The sequence below is a fragment of the Cygnus atratus genome, chromosome 8 (genome assembly GCF_013377495.2).
Source record: "Cygnus atratus isolate AKBS03 ecotype Queensland, Australia chromosome 8, CAtr_DNAZoo_HiC_assembly, whole genome shotgun sequence".
Taxonomy (NCBI): Eukaryota; Metazoa; Chordata; class Aves; order Anseriformes; family Anatidae; genus Cygnus; species Cygnus atratus.
In genome coordinates, this window is record NC_066369.1 from 25,057,092 (window position 1) to 25,071,176 (window position 14,085).

General features: G+C 39.4%; 2 protein-coding genes across 2 annotated transcripts in view; both read right to left on the reverse strand.

Annotated features, from left to right (window-relative positions):
• Nucleotides 1-4,051, reverse strand: part of BEND5 (BEN domain containing 5) — a 61,914-nt gene extending 57,863 nt beyond the window's left edge. The window contains exon 1 of the mRNA XM_035537520.2: nucleotides 3,935-4,051. The gene's annotated coding sequence lies outside the window, so the exon portion shown is untranslated. The remainder of the gene's footprint in view (nucleotides 1-3,934) is intronic.
• AGBL4 (AGBL carboxypeptidase 4) overlaps nucleotides 1-14,085 on the reverse strand; it is a 900,915-nt gene that overhangs the window by 395,705 nt on the left and 491,125 nt on the right. The gene's annotated exons all lie outside the window — the stretch shown is intronic.

Genomic DNA, 14,085 nt, shown 5'->3' on the forward strand with positions numbered 1-14,085 from the left:
ACACTGTGCACATCCCTACTCTCCTGCCTCCCCCAAGCAGCGGGGGCCAGCACTGCTGGGCAGGACCTCTCCTTGTCACCTGGGGAAACCTCCGCTCTCTGGGGGACCTGTTTTTACCACAGTCCCACACAAGGCCAGAAAGTCTTTCCCTTTTGGTTGCCAACAAGATGTCAGAATGCTTATTAACCACACACATGTATACACGCACACACAAAATTTACATGGAAGTTTTAGCAGCCTGCTCAAGACCTTCATCAGACTCAGGGCAGAACAGACAACAACCGCTGCACTTCAGTTGTAATGATGCATCATTGTTATTACTTCTGGGTACTGGTATCCAGTCATTAGGAACACCTACAAGCTCCAGGATTGAGAGCACTCCTCCCGCATGCTGCTACCAACATCTAAATGCTGCCATCTCATCACATCACACAACCCTACTGGCTTCCTCCCAACAAAGAGCATCCTCCCACCCTAGAAGACTCGGTAAACCTTGCTCTACACCACAGAACTTCAGAAGGTTTGTCAGTCATATGGCTGAACAGTTCATGGCAGCTAAAATTACTACTGTGACAGTATTATCTGTTAATTGTCTACCCATTGTTAGAATCTCTTATAGTTATATATGCACCCTCTTTAGGAAGCAGCCAGTTTCACTAAAACATCATTAATATAATTAATATATTTCATTACCTTTGTTCTGCTTCAGTTATTTTTCAACAAAAAAGCTGAATAATTTCCATAGCTAGGGGAAGAAATAACGTCAACTTAAATAGAAAATTTCTTCATTATGATTCCTGAACTTGATTTCCAGCACAGAAGTAGAATGTATTCGTGAGGATGATGGCAAAAAGGGAAACAATAGGAAGCCTTTGTTATTTTAAATAGTTAAGTTGTTACACAATATGATGGACTTCTTCTGTTGTACCTTAATGGATAGTAACACAATCAATAAATGGCTGTAACAATTTCGTTCTGCTTCACCTGCTGTAATTGAAAAATAACTCAAGCAGAACTTTGGAATAGTTTGTGATGTATATTTTTTCTTTTTTTTTTTTTTTTTGATTAAGATAAAGATTAAGCTTCAGTGATTGGAGTAGGTGTAATTGTTATTATAAACACCTTTCAACAAGCTGTTCTAACTTGAGAACAATCCTGCAAGGCTACAATACAATGAATGAAATCAAGGGGAAAAAACATGGATCTGAGTGGCACGAACAAGAATGTCATTGGTAGAGAGAGGAAATAGGAAGGAATGAGGTCTTGACATTTGCCAAGACTGTTCAAGCTACAACAGGCACCATTCCTTCTATTGGAGCTGAATAACAAAACTATTGGACTAAAACCTAATCATTTTGTTTGTCAGAATCTGAAGTAACCCTAGTAATTTCAGACTTCTTTTTCCTTTTATGCATGCATTGTGGAAAAACTATTTCATTTGTATTTTTTACCTAGCTGTAGTATTAAGACACAGGCATTGCAGTCATCTCTAATTGTGTATAGGGGGTCTTCCATAAGAGAATTCAGAGTGGTGATGCAGTAATCAAAAAAATAAGTACAATAAGCTCTGGAAATTTGGAATGGAAGTTACATTAAAAGAAAATACCAAAACAATTAAAAAGCAGTCAGCCTACCCATGGCATATACTTTAAGTGTATATAAACATCCACTTTAACTTGGGAACATGAGCTCATCAATGTTGTGGAGTAGCTGGCCCTGACTCTACCCCCTAGTGTGAAATGACCAAAAGTGTTTAAGAGCCACCTTGGAGGAGGCTGCACAGGTGGCAAGCAAGAAGAGGCTCCACTTACTCTCTCCATCGGTTGGTCATGTCTTTATATACGCGTGCACTGCTGTGCTGCATTTTGTGTTGGAAGAAGATTAGGCCAAAGCAATACACCTTAAGCTTGGAGTAGGAGGACACCAAGGAGCCAGTTTTTCTGCTCTCTGTGACTATGGCTGCAGACCTCTTAGCAGGTAAAGGGCAGCCTGATCAGAGAAGTATTTGAATTTAATAATTTCCAGGTGTGAGCCTGTGTTTAATGGCAGCAAACTTTGTTTAGAAGAAACAATAGCAGTATTTAGATTTTAGTTTTTCCACACAGCAGCCTTCAACACGTAATGTGTGCAAAGACAAGAGAAAATGATTTGCTGTATTGTGAATTACATTCTATTAATGAGCAAGGCTGAGCTGAAGTAGCCATTGAAAATACTTAGGTGATGTAGTAATAAACCTTAACATTAAAAAAAATCAATTAAAATAAAGAGTTGTCAGCTGTTAACTGATACAGTAACTCTTACAGCGATCTCTTATAGTAAGATCTTAAATTCCAAAGAAAATACAAATATTTTCTGTTCAATTTGTCAAGAATCAGTTCTGTTTGTTTATACAGTTAGCATTCCTTTCAAATGAACATTTCAAAGCACCATTTTTTTTCCTATTTAAAGAATACTTGGGGACAAATAATCCACTTAAAAAAGCCTTCCAAGTTACAGTCTTCTCTTTGGGCACTTCAGTCCACAGCAGTCTCATTTTCTGGGTTCCCTCACTGCTCACTTCCCTCTAATTAGAGCCAAGAGAATAGATCACAGCAAGTAACTTACTCAACAAATTTAGCTTCCTTTCTGCTCTCCAAATGTCTGCAAGCAGATTGCAATTTCCTCAAAATTGTTCATTATTCAAATTTACTGTATATATTTTTTCTCCCTCTGAGTATTTCTCTATGGATTGATCAAGAACAGTTTGCTTTAAGTGTTCTGTATTCAAAATCCCAGCTGCCTTCAGTAGTTGTGATTAAATATAGAAGTCATGTGATATTATTCCTGCTTCTCAAATGCAAAAGCATAACTCTTTTTCAGGCCCCAATTTGGCAAAGAAGTTAAGCATGCACCTAAAATTAAGCCTAGATGTTCTGCACCACAGAGATGAGACTATTCACCTCATTAAAGTTTAACACGCTTTTAAGCACTTCCTTGGATTCAGGCCAAACAATATCTCCTCCCCCCAAACAACACAAGGAATTTTACTCATTTGCTTAGAGTATTTGTTCCCATAGCTCCAATCTTTCACAAAATATTTAATATATAGGACATTGCTAAATTTATGATTTGCCTCCACTGAATCTCTCTCCAAGCCACGTATGTTCTCAGTTACAATAATCTGCCCCATTTGGGAACAATTTTAATTAAATACTATTCTAAATTATATATCAAGGCTAAGAACACATTGCTGATAACATTTATACATAAACTACAGTCCATAGAAGAATCCAATACCCCTCTGATGTTTCAAAGCAAATCCAGCTGGAACCATTAGAGGGCCCTACTGCTAAAATCCCACCTGCAACAATCACCTCCTCTTAGGTCAGTGGACTCTTAGGGAGACTGGTAAGACTGGTACATACCATATTTTAAACTTATAATGTGCTTTGCACTGCCATTCACTATCACCACTCTATAGAGAAAAGATTATAGGATCAGGCTTTTACCTAGCTGCTCATCCAAACCAGAACCTCCTAAAAGCCAGAACGTTGTTCAGCACAAACACCATTATGTTATTTCCATGACTCCTCATTACTAGGCATACCAGGGTTATCAGGTCCACAGACTCTTCTCTTTAGGTGGCTGTTATTTTGCAATAACATTTGTCGCTGACCTTAACAACAGCAATCAAATAGTACAAAATTAAATACTTATATACAAAGTCAATCAAATTCATTTTGGAATATTCTTCCTAAAGGTATAAAGTTTTCGCTCTGGATCTCATTTCAGACCACACTAGATTTTGATTTTATTCAAAAAGGTTTTTCACATTCCTGCTGAGTTGTCTCCAAACTGCCTAATTTCCTAATAGTCTCCCCCTTTCATAAAGTTTAGGTTTTGCAGATTCATTCTTCAATGCAGTCACAAATGGACCTAAGAAGAGGTGACCTACCATCAGCAGGCAATGTTAACAGTCTCTTTGGTACTCCAAAATATCAGATGGAAATTATTTCTGTTATAATGGGTAGCAGCAGGTCTCCAAGAGGTTGCAGGAGAGTCCATTTGATAAAGTTTAGCACCTTTACATTGTGAGAGTTCACACATTTCCTCCCATACATCTGCACCAAGGGATCAGTGTGTTCCTAGCAGCCTGAGGTGTGAAGCTTTCTCCTATCTCGTGGCAAAAACATTTCCATTTGATTAATAGCAGATAAGACCTCTTCAGACCTCTGTAGAAGGAGAAAAAAAAAAGAGAAAAGGAAAGAAAGGGACTTAATGAGAGAATGTTATCATCATCTTGGTCACAGAATTGCCTGACAATAAGAGCTTCTGCGCTGCTTTATGCAAGCTTTTCATCAATATGCTCAGGACCCCACCTGGCAAACCTCCTCAAAGTTTTCTCTGAAATGGTTTAGCAGAACTTTTCTAAAAGGCTTCAGAAACATTATGGCAAGAATACATCCAGATTAGGATGCATCAAAACATCCCACACATGGGCATCACTGCTCATACGGTCCAAAGAGGAGTTTGTGCTCATAGGTAAGAGGCATTTGGGGTTAGTAGTAAGGCTGCAGCTCATGTGTGTTATGTTCAAGTAGAAAGCCACAAGCAGCTCAGTGAACCTCAGGGAGTGCAGCTATCCTCATGTCCAGGACCAGGAGCATGACAAGGATGAGAAAACAGCAATTTGTAGAGGGTAGGTCTGGAATGCAAGGAACCTTCCAAATCCTGGGCTAATTCTAGCAAAAAGAAATCAAACTTTTCATCCCTGGTCCTCTATTGATCTAGTATTTTGCAGTTTTCAACTCACCCTGGCTGAAGAAACCTCTGACTGGAAATTTGGGTTAAAACTGACAGTTGCTAATCTAAGAGCAGCTCCAGAGCAGTGCATAAACTTGGAAGGCTGAAGGAAGACTTTGAAGAGGAGGCTGGGTCGTGATGAAGGAGATTTTCCAGTTATGGTAAAACTGCCTTGTTCATGACTTGCAAGAACACGGGATCTTACACAAGTCAAAGGATGTTGTAAGAAGGCAGACCAGTTGAACGTTTGAAGAGCTAGAGAGATTATATCTAAGCAGTGCCTAAGTGGTCCAAAGCATAATTTTCAATGTGTTATGTGCAAAACACTGTGGCATTTTCAGAAAATGTATATATATTCTTGGAGAGGTTTTGTCATGGCTAAAGCATCCAGGCTGTGTATGACACATACGCAAAGTTTTTTCCATGCTTTTTTTTTTTGTTTGGTTTTTTTTTTACATATTTATTTCCAAATGGGATCACAGAATAGCCAGCGTCTGCCTTGCCAAAACAGCAGCTGATTCTTTCAGAATCAGGGCAAGCTGCACACACAAATGAATTCCGAGGGTTTATTATAGATGTTGCACAGGAAGGAGCTGACTGTGTATTTTGAAATGGAGTGGGTAGTCCATCGCAGGCAATTTCCCTCAAAAGTACAAAGCAAGCATCACACTACAGAAACAGAAATTCTCAGCTGGTAGTGTTTTGGATTCTGTCAGTAAGTAAACAGACGGTTTCAAGATAATCATCTAAAGAATGAAAAAAAGCAGCAGCTTTTTAAAGTAGATATGGAAGAAAAAGAGTATACAGACTTCAACAAAAACTCACATCTCAAAATTCTGCTAAGGATCTAGGAGTGTACAGTGATGCTGGGTGGCACTTAACAGACAGCACTGCACAAGGTGCCATCGCTGTAGTGGGAAATGTAGATCCCAATTACTCTATCAACTCTAATTCAAGCATTTGCTACACCCTGTATTTCTAGTACTGAAGAATATTTATATAACATCCATTTATGTTGCACCTTACATCCCACAGCATCCTAGAGCACGAGCCAAACTGATATATCAGCTACACATAGGAATCACTTCACCCAGCACTGAAGTGCAGCAGCTGTTTAACTGCACATGGCAATCCCTCAGACCTTTTAACGAGAGGAAACAGCATCAGACTGTATGTGATCGAAATGCATTGAGACCAACAGAAATGTAATTGCTCAGATTGTGATCTGGTGCTAGCACACTGGAGAAGAAGGGAAAGTATCTAAGCACCTTTACTGCATTACTGTTCTCTGGTCCGGTTTAAGATTCTGCAGGTAACTTGCAGATTTTGAGGATAGTACCCTAATTAATCTTCCAGTGCCTTTTCATCTCCAGCCCATAATTCTCACATATTCAGAAACAGTTTTAATAAAGTGTACATGTCACTTTAAAGCAAGAACTAATGATACAGCAGATTTTATCCTCCAGAAGCCACAGTTTCTAAAATGTATTTTTACAGAAACCTCTGGCAGCTAGAGGTCAGACTACTTTAATTGTACATCAGCAAAGAAAGAAAGGACTAATAAATATATTCACAACTGAAAAGGCCACCAAAAAAGAGAGAAAATACAAGTATGGGGCAGTAAATTTTTTAATGCTTATCAGCTGCAGAAAGGTATCCACATAATAGACTTCATAGGACAAATTTATGGTTCTGCAAATGCTCCCTTCATTTAAATCAGCAACTCCATGACTTGATATCTGCAAATCACCCTAAAATCCTGATGGCCTGGAATACTAAATGCCACAATGGACCATCTAACTTTCCTTCTTCCTGGTAAACATGGAGGAGGATCTATCATAATGACACTGAGGCCTTTTGAGGAGCCCAAGGTCTGGCAATTATGCATATGAGGCTGAGTGTTTAAGTCTAATAATGGGGCTTTAGTGATGGATGGATCATCCCTTCCTGTACTTCTAAGATGCTTGTGATAGCTGAATTGTCCCCAAGTGGCACCCATAAATTTTGGCCTTTCAGAAAAGCCCACATATTGTGTAGGTATCACCCAAAGCCCTCATTAGTTAGACTGTGACCTTTGCTGCGTGACTATCAGGCAAAAGCCTGGAAAAGGCCTGTGTTCGATTAGCACTGCAATTTGTTCATTATCTCCTGACAGGAATTTGCAAGTGTCAAAGACAATTCTGTTATGAAAAGGTCAAGATCTGACCGGGGGGGGGGGGGGGGGGGGTGCGAAGAGAGGGCATCACTCTCAGAAATTCTACCCCAGCAGTAATAACCACCACCCGAATTGTCATCCACATCATTCCTGGGTACCAGGAGGCAGGAGCAGGTAAATCGCAATTTCGTATAATTCATCTTCACAGGAGTTAAATCACTTCAGGATAAAAATGGGTTTTCTGCTTTTTTACTTAAAATTATGGAAATTGTTTCTGACAGCAAATTGCTCCTAATTAATTTACAGTCTCTGCTGGGAAAACGTACTGTACTGTTGATTTCTACCTTCTACAGACTTAATTATAAAAAAGCAAAATTTTCTTAAACTATTAACTTCTGTGCTGCCAGAATTAGGACTTATAAGAGCTGCAAAGGAGGCTGGCTCTGGCCTGCAACCAGTCTGGGGTTACACTTTGTGTTAACAAATAAATGTTTCCCTCCAGTATCACCCTGGTAATGTAAAGGGGATTATTGCCATTTTGGAAGGCTTGATTTTGTTTCACTTTGGTCAAAAGTCAAGCTTTGACAATCACAAAGTTGGCTGACACATGATTAAGCTGCCCCATACCTCTGGCAGTGCCTCACCATTGCCTTGGGTGAACTGAGACCTGCTGTGAACGATGGACATCCAACACTGGTTTATCCTTGGTTCTCAGTTCTTCTACCCCTGCCTGAGGCCACGAAGCAGTTAGCAACACTATAAATACTTGCATGGTGACAAGCTTTAGTGTCACTAATATGGGAAAGGGGAAAAGTGACTGTGCTGAGAACTGCAGGTTCACCAAACTCTGGCTTGTGGAACCCCTGCAAAAGAGCAATGTGAACAAGAGGGGAAAATGCAGAACTACAGACTCACCATCAGATGAGACATAGACTGCAGCAGTAAAAATTTCATCTGCTCTACCTCACGTGAGGGGTTGTGGAAAAGAGCAGCATTATTAATTTGAGAAAACTGGGCATCAGATCTTCAGGGCTGAGGACTTCAAGCAACCAGTAAACAGGAAAGAAACAGGACAGCAAAACATTTGTATTAAAATTAGAGTCAGGGTGAGGTGAATGGCCAAGATCAGGACTAGGCCACTAGTACTTAAGGGGAGAAAATGGAAAAGAAAAGCCCTGTTTTGAGCTACAGGCCATCTTTCCAGTAAGACCCACCTGTACCTCCTGGATACAACAGAATGGCCTTGAAACCAATGGTTGGGGAGCACTGAGAGGGGCATTGAAATTTCCCCCGATGTGCAAAGACAAAAATATCTCCTTTCTGATGCTGTCATCTCTGCCATCTAGCCTCCAGTTGAGCCTTGGTGCCAAATTTTCTTGTTGCAACACAGAGGCTTAACACGAGCCATTATCCATTCCCCCCTTATTATTTTCTTGAGACACAGTCTATTCAATTACACTCTTTATTGGAATTCAAAAGTTGTAGTTGTCTCCTTGGCAGCTGATAAAACCTCTGACAGTGCACACTGGCATTGGGCAAAATGTCAAAAGACCTGCTGTACAGCCACAGAAAATTTGACCCACTTTTGTAATACCATAAGGGTCAGAGTCTTACATTAAATCCAGTGAGAAAGTTTGGCACAAGTCCATTTGATCCATGATATTTAGTTCTATGAGTCAGATTTACTTAGCTGCTATCATTTTCTAAGTTGTCCCTGCTGAGTGATTCTCATCACTTGCTGCATGAGGGAAAGTAGCAGCAGATCACAGAAGAACCTAGAAAATGTTGTGTTAATATTTTTTACATCACTCCGTTGCTGGCAGCTATGACATTTAAGAGAAGAGCACGATTGGTGAATGAGGATTCAGAGCACTCCTGGTTAACTTCAGTGAAACAGCAGCATAGGCACATAAGGGATGTGCATATTATTAAAGTACAAACATACTCAAGCTTATTACTCTTTAAACCTGAGACTGCAGAAAGAGAGGCATTGTTGCCATCAAAACAAATAATTCTTATTCTCACACAGAAGAAAAATGGTAATATAAGACTAGAGATCAGCAAAATAAGGGTAAAGAAATAAACCTTGCAAGAATGTGCATAGCTATCTAAAAACAAAAAACACAACAAAACAACAACAACGCAAACGATCAAACCCAAAAACAAATAAACAAAGCAAAAATCATAAAAACTCAAGAAAGCAAAGTTAAGACTATGGTCAGACAAAAATCATATGGGCACATTATATGGGTAGGTCAAGTAACCTTAACTCTGCCCTTCTAATAAGAACTGAAAAAACAGTCAAAACAAAAAAGGCAAATCATTTGAAATGAGCATATGCAGAATTACTGTGACATGAATGCAAAAAGCATGAATGTAAAATTATCACCCAACAATCTCCACTATTTCCTTTGTTTCTTATAAGCAAACAAATATATGTATTCCACTTTGCTTGGCCTAAGGAGAGTGAATGATTTCAATTTGAAATAGTTTTTCTTAAAAATACCAACCAGTGATCAAGTACTGTTTACCCACAGAACTTTTAATCATATACCTTGATTAGAACTGTAAATAAAAATGTATGACATTTATGAAAATGTGTTTGATGTTCTTCACTTTCTCATGAAGCAGGCAAACACCACAATCAGAAGTTGTCTCAGAAAATTACAACTTCTGCTTACAGTCAGCTGGCTGAAACGTTACTTTAGCTAACTGCTGCTATTAGAGAAAAAGCCTGAACTGCATGACAATAGCTTACCATATAGCAGGTTCTGCCAATTCAGCTTGAAAGGGAGCACTACTGAGTTTTGTGTTTAAGAAAAGGAAGATAACAATGTAATAATTACAGAATGTAATGTATTATATTGTAGGAACCTAAGGGAACTTCTTGATATCAGAAAGTTTACTGTTCCTATGGATAAAATGCAAGATGAGCAAACGATTCACTAAAGATAATAATTGAAAAAGATGTCAATGATAGATACATTTCATCAGATGGAGATAAAAAAAAAAAAACAAGCAATAGGAAACTTCCGCCTCAAAAAAAGGTCCCTTTTATCCTTAACACATTTCCCAGGAGTTATGCAGAATACTGGAAGTTTTAAATTAAGAGACAGAGACTAATGTAGCAACACTGGTAGAAACAGTCAACAAAAGCAAACAGCAAGCAAAACTCTTGACTACTGCAATGCATGTGGTGTGGGACTGACCTGAAGGACATCTGGCAGCTTCAGCTGGTGCAGGACGTGGCTGCCTGCCACAGAGGATGAATAAATGGACAAGAGCACATTGCACCTGCTCTTGGGCTCATGCTGACTGCCAGCTCCATTCCAGGTGCAAACTGAAGTACTGGCTATTAACTATGAAGTCCTCAGTGATATAGCAATTCAGAGACCTCAGAACATCAAACATGACGCCTAGATTTTCTTGTGGTCTTTATATAGGGTAAAACTATTGAACTAACTGAAATATTCCCTGATCGCTATCCCAAGTGTCCAGCATCCCTCGTGGCAGCCTCCTGCTTTCACATTGCTGGTGCTGAAGGTCTCTGGACAGGGCACTCTACCTAACTGACCATCAGAACATGAACCTCCTCCATATGGTTATACCTCCTCCTCCTTCATTAGGCCAGGCATCTTAGATCTGGATTTTCTATGGCAGCAGTAGCGATTCCCTCTTTTTTTTTTTTTTTTAAGAAAAAAAGAAAACTTCAGCATAAACAACAGTTTTACCAGTAAAGCAGATGGTGTTGAGTATGCACTATTAGAGTTAAGCTTTTGCTTTCATTTAATGTTCTATGTGACACTTGAGTGCTTCTGTGATAGGTACCTCCTACAACTCTAAAAGCGCAGCAGGTAAGTGGACCAGAAAGATTTAGGAAGAATGGAACCAGAAAGAACAGGAATGTTACTTGAGTGGGAGTTTACTGGTGTGACACCCAGGGCAGAAGCTGTAAATCCCCAGACCTATCCTGGCTCTGACACCGAGTTACTTCCCGGCTAACTGAAATTTCTTAAAGGTATGAAATGTATTAAAGGAATTAGACTACCAAATTCACTAACTTGATCAAAATCTTCCAAAGGGGGATCTTGATTGTTTATTAACAAAAAGATCACTTACAATAATTAAATTTTGAGAGAAATTAAACATATTGCTTGCTGCCAGCACAAACGCTCCAAGACAATGTCAAGCTGCTTGGCAGAGGTCACTAATAACATTCCTTCTTGAATTTGTCCTGAACTTTTCCCAGAGATTAAGGAAAACTATATCTCCATTTTCTGTCTAGAGCATGCTTGGTTACAATGACTTTTGAGCCTGTTGAACTATTTCAAGCTATTAGACAAAGGGTAATGTAGCGTCCTGCAAGGTAAGAAATTCCTTCACACTTTTTTTTTTTAATGAAAACAGACAGACCATTCAAGGGGAGAGACTATTTAAATGTCTTCATCAGGGGAAAATTTGTAGAATGAGCTCACTACTTATTAAAGATCAGAAAATCCGTACTTGCAAGCAGGCCTTATTAATCTTGCTGTTAACAGAACTGCTTATTCTAAAGGGGTGCATGGTCTTGCTGTGCTTACAAGATAAAAGATGACAAATTCATCAAATGTCAAACTAGCTGTTTATACAACAGAAGCGGAGCAGAGACGGGCACTAACAAGTGTAATTTCCATGTGTGTTAGGTAAGCTGCTTTCCTTCCAAAAACGCACCCCACACAATTGAATTCCTCATGCTTGCCTGTGGGTCAGGAGACAGCACACCACAGGATGAAGAGCAAGTTTTGGGGAAACAAAGCAGAGCCAGGCATAATGCAGAGCCTCTGCCAGAAAGCTTTTTACACAGACCTCACATGCCTCTGCTGGAAAAAAGGCAAGAGCTTTGCATCTGGCCAGTGCAGCTGCCAAAGCCACCCCAAGAGTGATAGAGAAAAACATAGAGGAGGAATGCCAAGGGCAGCACAAGCATCTCCGCCAGCACGAGAACGTGATGCCAAATGAAGAGCACAATTGCATGCCTCCACCTTAGAAATGGCATGCCTATTTAATAAAGTAAATTTGGATGAAGGAACAACTTGCCTGGGCACATTTTTTACACGTTTTTAAACTATGGAAAAAGAATAAGTGACCACAACACTTGTGTCTGCACTTATAGCAAGCCCAGAGATAGTGTGAGAGCTGCCAACATAACTAAATGAAATCTGCATTGATGCCAGAACAATCCTCAACTGAGCAAAATATTGCAGAACTTGGCAGCTTGGGTCTCTGATTGCCATTCAAACAGGTGGAGAGGAGTACAAATGAGACCTTAGTATCGGGTGATCCCAGAGCCAAAGAATCAAGGGATTGAAATGATAATACCAGAGACTACAGAAAACAGTGAAAAAGAAAGAAAAAAAATAAAATGGACAAGAGTGAAGCTAAACCATGACATGAACATCTAGGGTAGGCCACAAAACCTTGCAACTCTCAACAGTTAAATAGTAAAATCATGCCATACTTCCTATTTGTATTTAGGTTATGGACTTTTTAAGGCATAAAACACATTAGTATTAGAATAGCCTCTGGAACAGACTGAGCACATTAACTTTGCAATTCACTGAAGATACAACATCAATGTTCTCATACATCTGTTTGCAAAAATATAGATTATTCCTTCCTTTGATCCGTTAAAACAGAAGCCCTAAATGCCTTTGACAAAATATCCTCAGCAATATCAAAATACTTACAAAGCAGTCTGTCGCAGGGAGGGAAAAAAGTGAAACAGGAACATGAAACATCTGAACCACAGCCTTCCAGGATTTCTTTTAAAACGAAGGATTATGGGAGGACTGTAGGGAACAGCAGTGTTTTTACCTTTAGGTCTGCCATTACATCACAGCCCAAGTTGATGGCAAATGAAGGTCATGTCCACCTGCAGCCTGTTTGCTGGCAAACTGGCTTAGCAAACACATCTGTGATACCCATTCCTTGCAGTCACAATTGACACTAATTAACACCCTTGCTGACAGACTTGGGTGAAAAGGCCAAGACTGAATGGGCAAAAAGACTGACTTGCCCTCTTCTTCCTCTAGCTTTCCTCCTTCGGGGGAAGAGTTGAGATGCATGGGGACACAGCTTGGCCTGCCAGGGTTTCGTTGTATCTGTTCTGTGCACAAACACTCCCACCCGAAGTTTCTAGCCTACCTGCGGATCTCTACAAATTCATTCACTTACAGGGAAAATAAACAAACAAGCCAAAAATCACAACAAGGAGAAGGCACGATTTACATATAGAACCTAGAAAAGACCTTACAAAGCTAGAATAATTGTTTGTCAGCATTCAACATACTCTCCATTAAAATTCAAAACATAACCCAGACCCCAAAATGCTTATGGATAAGAAGTACGGTTTATGTAATATTATTTCGACTTCTTATGCACAGGAGCATCTTGCTTCTAACACCGTTCTGGAAGTGTTAGGCTACCCTGTCAAATTTTTTAAGTCTGCCACAGAGAAGAAAAGACCAATGCGGTGATGAAACTGAGGAAATGTTCACAGACATTTTTAATGTACCAGATTTTGCAGAAGGTAGTGACTTTGCTGTGTCATTTTATAAGGTCTTCACAGTCCCAAAGCTGATACCTACAGTGTAAAAGAGTAGAGCCCTTACACAAATCAAGAGTAACCTTGGAAGGTAGACCATGTTTATACTCACCAGGGAATGACTGCTACCAAGTGAGAAGTCATCCAAACAAATCTGCTAAACAGAGTAGTATTTCTGGAGTAAATCAGCCTCTCATTTGGCATTACTTCAGACTTCTATCAAGTAGCTTCTCTTCTTACAGACCATTTAAGGAAACAAAATTAAACAGATGAATGAATAACAAACCATGAAAAAAAATTCTTATTGCTTTCAATGCTCTCCCTGATCAAATTCTTCGAATGTTTCCCCCATAGCAATAACATTTTAAATACCCTTTATAAATATCCCTTATACCATTGAGTCCTAGAAGTTCAAGGGGAGAAGAGAAAAAAGTGTTTCATAAAAGGGAAACCTCTAAAAATAATTCATATAGAAAAAAGTATATATATCCATAAATATGGTGTCAATGATACTTAGACTCTTATTGAAGTGAGATGAATCGATTACTGAGAGTTGCTCACAAAA